The sequence below is a fragment of the Octopus bimaculoides genome, chromosome 18 (genome assembly GCF_001194135.2).
Source record: "Octopus bimaculoides isolate UCB-OBI-ISO-001 chromosome 18, ASM119413v2, whole genome shotgun sequence".
NCBI classification, from domain to species: Eukaryota; Metazoa; Mollusca; class Cephalopoda; order Octopoda; family Octopodidae; genus Octopus; species Octopus bimaculoides.
Window position 1 is genome coordinate 34521001 of NC_068998.1, and position 7500 is coordinate 34528500.

Consider the following 7500-nt stretch of genomic DNA (forward strand, 5'->3'; position numbering starts at 1 on the left):
TATATATATATATGATAGATTGCTAGCCACTATTTCTATTTTCTCTCCTTGTTTATTTCTGAGTTCCTTTCTGTCAAAGAGCATAGGCTTGAAAAAGACTTTCTCACTTCCCAACCATTAAACTAATACATCTGTTTGTTGTTTACATACCTGTCTTCGTCTTTTGTCTTTTTGTAAATTCCCACTATATATATATATATATATATATATATATATATATATAACCACATGCACTATATACTCGTTCTTCAGTTCAGCTTTCTTATTTTTCTTATTTTAGTGTCCTTTGTCTGAAACGTTTCATCACACATCCTGTGGCCTCTTCAGCAACTCTCCATCCCACATGTTTCCTCCAGTATATAGATATATGAATGTATATGTAATCATACTGTGAGATTTAGATTTTAATTGCATGAACAACCAATATCTAAAACTCTATGAGCATGTGTAGCTGTGTGGTAAGAAGCTTGCTTTTCAACCACATGGTTCCAGGTTCCGCTCCATTGCATGGCACCTTGGGCAAGTGTCTTCTACTATAGCCTTGGTCTGACCAAAGCCTTGTGAATGGATTTGGTAGACAGAAACTGGAAGAAGCCCATTATTGTATATAAATATATGTATGTATTTTTTTTTGTGTGTGTGTGATTGTCCCCCCACCATTGTTTGACAACTGATACTGGTGTGTTTATGTCCCCATAACTTAGTGGTGCAGCAAAAGGGAGCAATAGAGTAAGTACTAGGCTTACAAAGAATAAGTCCTATGGCCAATTTCTTCAATTAACACTCATTAAGGTGGTGCTCCAGCATGGCCGCAGTCAAATGACTGAAACAAGTAAAAGAATAAAAGAATAAAAGAATTCTTATATATATCTCCAAAGAAAATAACCATGTGGTTCACTTGATTTGTAGTCTGAATTTCCTTTGATTGGTCCAGAGTAAAAAAAAAAGAAAACAAAACAGAAGAGTTTATTATGGTCATTGATAATGTAACACCATCTGCAGTCCAGTATAAATTTTAAAGATCACTAGTGAAAGTAGGGCAATCTCTGAAGGTTTGACAATGCAATCGGCTTATAGGATTTTCTTCATTAAACAAATAATTTTTATTGTTAATGAAACATGGATTAGATGATGATACAACTAAATAATTTCTGAACAAACTCTCTAACTGCATTTTGTTATTTCTATGCCTGTATATGTGTGTGTATATATATATATATATATATATATATATATATATACATACATTATATGTGTTGATATGTTTATATATGTGTGTGTGTTTGTGTATATATGTTTATATATGGGGAGAATTCACAAAAAAAAGCAAAAGACGAAGACAGGTGGTGTAGACAACAAGCAGATATATTAGTATAACGCTCAGGAAGTGAAAAAGTCTTTAACATTTCGAGCCTAAGCTCTTCCACAGAAAGGAACACAGAAAGAACAAGGAGAGAAAAAAAGAATGTGTAGTGGCTAGGGATATGTATGTATGTGTGTATCTTACATATATAAAAACATCGTCTTCATCATTTAACATCCATTTTCCATGCTTGTGTATGTGTATGTGTGTGTATGTGTGCATGCATATATACATATACATGCGTATACATGATCATATGTATGTGCATATTTATGTATGCATGCTTGTGTTTATGTTCTTCTCCATATTACAGCTGCATGTATTCAGGATAACATTGTTGAACATATGTACACTAACATACACATGCACAATCACACATACTTATAAATGCATGTATGCACTCACAAACATGTGCGCACACACACACACAGAGGAAGTATTTGCTACTGGTAATGCGTGTGGTGAAGGATGTGGGTATGTATGTGTTTCGAGTGTATGATTATATAATATAGTTGATGTACATGTTAGTTAATGAATCTGTAATTCTGCATGTGTGTGTGTGTGTGTGTGTGTGTGTGTGTGTGTGTGTGTGTGTGTGTGTGTGTGTGTGTGTGTGTGTGTGTGTGTGTGTGTGTGTGTGTGTGTGTGTGTGTGTGTGTGTGTGTTCATTTGAGCTTTTCATGTATTTTCACTTTTTCCAACTGTCACACAGGGTGGCTGGATTTCTTTTGATTTTGTTCTTTCATTCTGATTTCTTCTCTCTTTTCTTCTCTCTCACTTCCACCTTTCACCCCTCTCATTTCCTTTTCTGACTTCTAATTCCCCCCTCTTTCTCTCCTCTTTCTTTCTCATATCCTTACTTTATATCACTCTGTCTCCTTTCTTTCTCTTTCTCTACTTCTATCCCATCCTATTTTCTCACTTTTTTTGTTTCTCTCTCTCTCTCAGTCTCTCTCTCTCAGTCTCTCTCTCTCAGTCTCTCTCTCTCTCTCAGTCTCTCTCTACTTCTCTCCATTTCATTCTCCTCACATTTCTCACTTTTTTCTTACCATTACTCTGCCACTCTCACTCTCTCTCTCTTTTTCCATTTCATTCTCTCTTTTCTCACTCCTCCCCTTTCTATTACCTCACCTCTTTTCTTCTCACTCTCACTCTCACCTTACTTTCTCTCTCTTTCCCATTCCATTCTCTCTGCTCTCATTTCTCCCTCGCTTCTCTTTACTCCTACTCTTTCCATTTCAATCTCTCTTCACAACTCTTTCGGCATTTCTCTCTTTCTGTCACTCTACCTTCCCACTTTCTCTCCTCCCTCCAATTCTATCATATCCTGAGGAGAAATTCTTTTCCATTAGTCAGCTCTTTCATTTCCATAGCTTCCAGCAAACATTCTTTCATTGATAGCTGTTGCGTCTCTCGGTGTTTCATTTCTCTACTTAATGCTGGCCACTCCAGCTGTGACTCTTGTCCAAGCTGGTTATAAATTCTCAGTACACAGTTCTCAGACATCCTCATCACAAAATTCCACACCACATCATTAGAATTAATTTAAGTAGAATGTAATTCTTGATGAGAAAGATATAAAACATTCATAATAGTGCTTTCTTGTAACTAAAAAGTAATTGTTCTCTTTATACATTAGCAGTGAAGCAAATTAGTTTCTCTGCCATACTTTCCAATACAATGTGATCCAAAGCAACAGAACAGCCTCTAAGTGGTAATTCACCGTGCTAGAAATAGCAGTCAAAATTTTTTTAAATCACACCATTTATTTTTCTCTTGGAAAGTGAAGGATATGCTGGATAAAAATAGAATGGCCATGGTTGGAATGTCATTAGGATTGTCTTGTCCTAGATACACTATGTCCAAAATAAACAGGCAGCATGGTCATAACTAACGAAGCGTTTACTTATGGCAAAAATAGATATTACAATCAAATATTTGACTTCATTCAATTAGCCAAACTGTTTCTCTCCAGTTTTGTGGTCTTATTATTTTGGTTATCATCAACTAAGCGATGACTTAACTGAGCCAGATTAAATGTGTTCCAATATTCAGTTTTGTCTTTCTAGCAGATTTGTTAGAGTGTCAGATGGGTTGCCTTGCAGTATCCCATCTGTTTTCTGACCTTTTGCATTCTGATAAGAACATCTGTGATGGCACTGGTATCCTGCTGCATCAGCCTTGTCTTTCCTATAGACATTGGTGGCATAGAGAAGAGAAACCTCCAACTGCTGGTATTCCATTGCCCAAGTCTTAGCGAGGAAATTTCCAGGGACATCTCCATAGTCACATAAAACTATCATATGTCAGTGAAATGAGTAGAAAAAATGTAGGATCATGAAATTGGCATTATCTTATTTTATCTTTCTGTCATCTTGTGTACAAAGCCTGCTGGGGTTGATTCTGTATTTTATTCTTCTAATGAGGATTAATAAATTAAATTCCTATAATAATAGTGGGATTCAATCAAGTGACTTACCTGAAAATTTCTTGCTTTGTCAGTTCAAAAAGTTAGTACATTCTTTTCTTCTTATGAAAGATTCTGCTCAAAATGTTAATGATTTCTCAAGAACTTAACACATCCCAATTCAAGCTGAAAAGGAGGGGTGGACTTCTAAGATGTCATGTGACCTTCAAGAAATAACATCTATTTCTTCATTGCATTACACCCTGCTATCTCTAAAAGTAGCTTGAATATTGTAGTCTTATACATTATATCTGGAAATAAGTTGGAATGGTCACAGTTGCACTGTCTTTGACCATAAATCTGTTCAGTCAGGGTTGGCCTGATAATACAAGCCTCAAAATTACATCTACAAATACCAGGTTTTATTTCTGATTTTTAGTGAACCAATTCTTGCTATGCAACTAAACATGAGCAGCTCAAGGTTACCAAAATACTTAACAATTAAACTGAACAGCTGAACTCAAGGAAACCCAAAATTTATCATTTTCAGTCAACATATTCATTTGTAACAGTAACTTTAATAGATTCAGGTTTCATAACATGATTTGGCTCAAAATGCTTTGCATGATTTCTGCAACTTTTTGATGTTTGATATTAATATAGTCATGGGGCATTCACACTGAATCTTTTAAATACTGTCATGTTTTAATTTCACAGCAGTTAAACCTCAGAATAAAAACAATGTTAGTTCCCTTAGGAATAAGACATGGCAAGAAATACAACATAGACGTTTTTTTAATAATCATAAAATTTTAGACTCACTGTGAAAATAAAGAAAACTGTTACACCACAGGGTTTTATCTTACCATTTGTACAAAAATTTGGTTCAAATGATTAGTTTCTAGAGAAATAATAGCCATCTCCTGCCTAGAGTGAGATTAATAGCTTGTAGATATTTATAGCATGTGGGGTACTATAAATTTCATGTGATTGTATAAAACAGTAATAATGAATACATGAGCGTGTACATACACATATAAAAACACAAATATATATAGAACAAGTAGAAAGATATATTTTCAACAAGTATACTATTCAGGATTTATGCATTGAAAATATATCTTTCTACTTGTTCTACAATACATTTCATCGCTTAAAAAAAAAAAAAAACTTATGTTTGTTTACATATGATGTTAGAAATATATGTGTCTGTGAGTGTACACACACATATACATTATATATCCATACACAAATATGTATATATACATGTATACAAACATATAAATATGTATTAATACATATATATGTATACATTTGTATATACATACACAAATATGTATATACATATATATATATATACATATATACATGTACATATACATGTTGGTATGTATATGAGTGTATGTTTTTGCATGTGTGTGTCTGCATATGTAATTGAAAGTGGATCCAGATTACCATAAACATTTCTTTTTAATTATTCTTTAATTATGAAATATAGTAATATTTTGCTTGTTTTAGATATTTTCCTAATTACTTCTCTTTCTGTACTGTTACTTCTTTATCATACAATTCTTTTAACCTCTTTAAGTATATAAACACTCAAAACTGCATACTGTACTTACTCTTTCAATTTATCCTCCTCTCACCCTTTTATTTACTTCTCTTCTTCTTTCTTTTCTGTCCATACTTCTTTGTTTTCTCTCAGATCATAAAGATTTCCTTTGAAGTTACTCAGATGATTTATGATACTCTGTGCTAGATACACAGGTTTAATACAGTTCTATATTTAAGAGACGAGGAATTATGTACATTATTTATATTCAACGAATATTTGTCCTCATCTTGTTTGTTGTTAACTCAACGTTTCGGCTGATATACCCTCCAGCCTTCATCAGGCATCTTGGGGAAATTTCGAACCTGGGTTCTCATTCCTAAGGTATTTTTTGATGTTGTTGTTATTATTATTATTATTATTATTATTATTATTATTAATCGAACTCAGAATCTTGGGGTTAGTAGCCCACTCTCTTAACCACTATGCCATACGCCTGTGGTTAAGGGCGTGGGCTACTAGCCCCAAGATTATGAGTTCAATTCCAGGCAGTGACCTGAATAATAATAATAATAATAATAATAATAATAATAATAATAATAACATCGAAAATTACCTTAGGAATGAGAGCCCAGGTTCGAAATTTCCCCTAAGATACCTAATGAAGGCTGGAGGATATATCAGCCGAAAATGGATTTTCAACAAACCAAACAAGATGAGGACAAATATCCATCAAATGGAAATAATGTAAATAATGTAAATAATGTACACAGATTCAATGTTTTACCTTCTCAACCTGATAATTGCTTGAACATAACAAACTAATAAATGAATCCATCTTCTAAAATGTTCTTGTCAAGTGATACACTAAAACTTTGACTTTTACCATTTCTTTTACTTACACTTCCAGTGGGAACTTATCCTCCCTGTAACAACATGAACACCTGCTAAAGTATCAATATATAGGTGAATTTATTTACGTTGTTCTTGCATTAATTTATTCATAAAGGTCATGATGAAATGACTACAGCTTTTCATTATATAATGAATACTGTATGATCAGTGCTATATAATCATTGCTCACATTCATGTTTTCCAACTTAAATAATTTATTACTGAAATATTGTTGAAATAGCTGTAACCAAGGAATAAATACACTGTACCAGTACCTTCATTCTTTGCTTGTTATATATTTATGTATGAATGGATGGCTGGATGGATGGATTGAGGAAAGTTCAGTACCTAACAGAAGATAGTTTACTCCTAAACAGGTATTGTTGGGTTCAAGGGTTTCTGCTCAAGATGAAATTACTAGTCACACTGGCACTGAATTCTCAACAGCTGAAATAAAGTAATTAGATTGATTGAATCAACTGGAACACACATCATTGTAACTGACAGAGAACGAGATAGATATATACACATATATATACTTACGCATACATAGCATACACACACACACACACGTGTTTTCATCCTCTTCTTGACATGGTATAAGGGTTGTAAACAAGCATCACCATCCCTGTCTTCTGTGAAAAACCTGTTGGGCCATGTTTGGGAAAAGGTGATGGTAGTTCACAGGAAGGGCATCCAGCCATAGAAAATCTGCTTCAGTGAATTCTATCTGACCTGTACAAGCATGGAAAAGTGGACATTAAATTGATGACGAGGGCTATGTATGTATATATATATATATATGTGTGTGTGTGTGTGTGTGTGTGTATGTGTGTAGGTGTGGGGTATGGTGATGTATGAAACTTCTTGATCTCTCATTCACACACACACACATATGCACAATTATATATGTATGTATATTTGATTGGTGTGTCAGCTAGAAAGAAACTTGAAGTAATGAAACATTTGTCAAATTTACCAATGATACATGTATATGCATGTGTGTGCTAGTGTGTATATATGTGTACTGAAGTTTTGACCATCATTTGTGTGATTCTGTCAAAAGAAAAGCGTGTACCTCGGTCTATAAGCAAGTTGATAGGGGGAGTATATTGGAGATATTGAATAACACTAAATGAACCATATTTTTTTTATTGCAAAGTATATCCCAATAGGGATGATATTATAACATGACCTCAACCAGAGAAGACAAGTATAGCTCATTAGCCTTCATTTCTAGATGTTCGTCAATAATATTTAAAATACCTAGAATTAAAGACAATT

General features: G+C 33.7%; 1 long non-coding RNA gene across 1 annotated transcript in view; it reads right to left on the reverse strand.

The window, feature by feature from the left end:
• The window catches only part of LOC128249858 (uncharacterized), a 20129-nt gene that overhangs the window by 7568 nt on the left and 5061 nt on the right, over positions 1-7500 (reverse strand). The window contains exons 2-4 of the long non-coding RNA XR_008265979.1: positions 6760-6951; positions 6565-6663; positions 3843-3956 (exon numbers count right to left, since the gene is read on the reverse strand). This is a non-coding gene — a long non-coding RNA (uncharacterized LOC128249858). The remainder of the gene's footprint in view (positions 1-3842; positions 3957-6564; positions 6664-6759; positions 6952-7500) is intronic.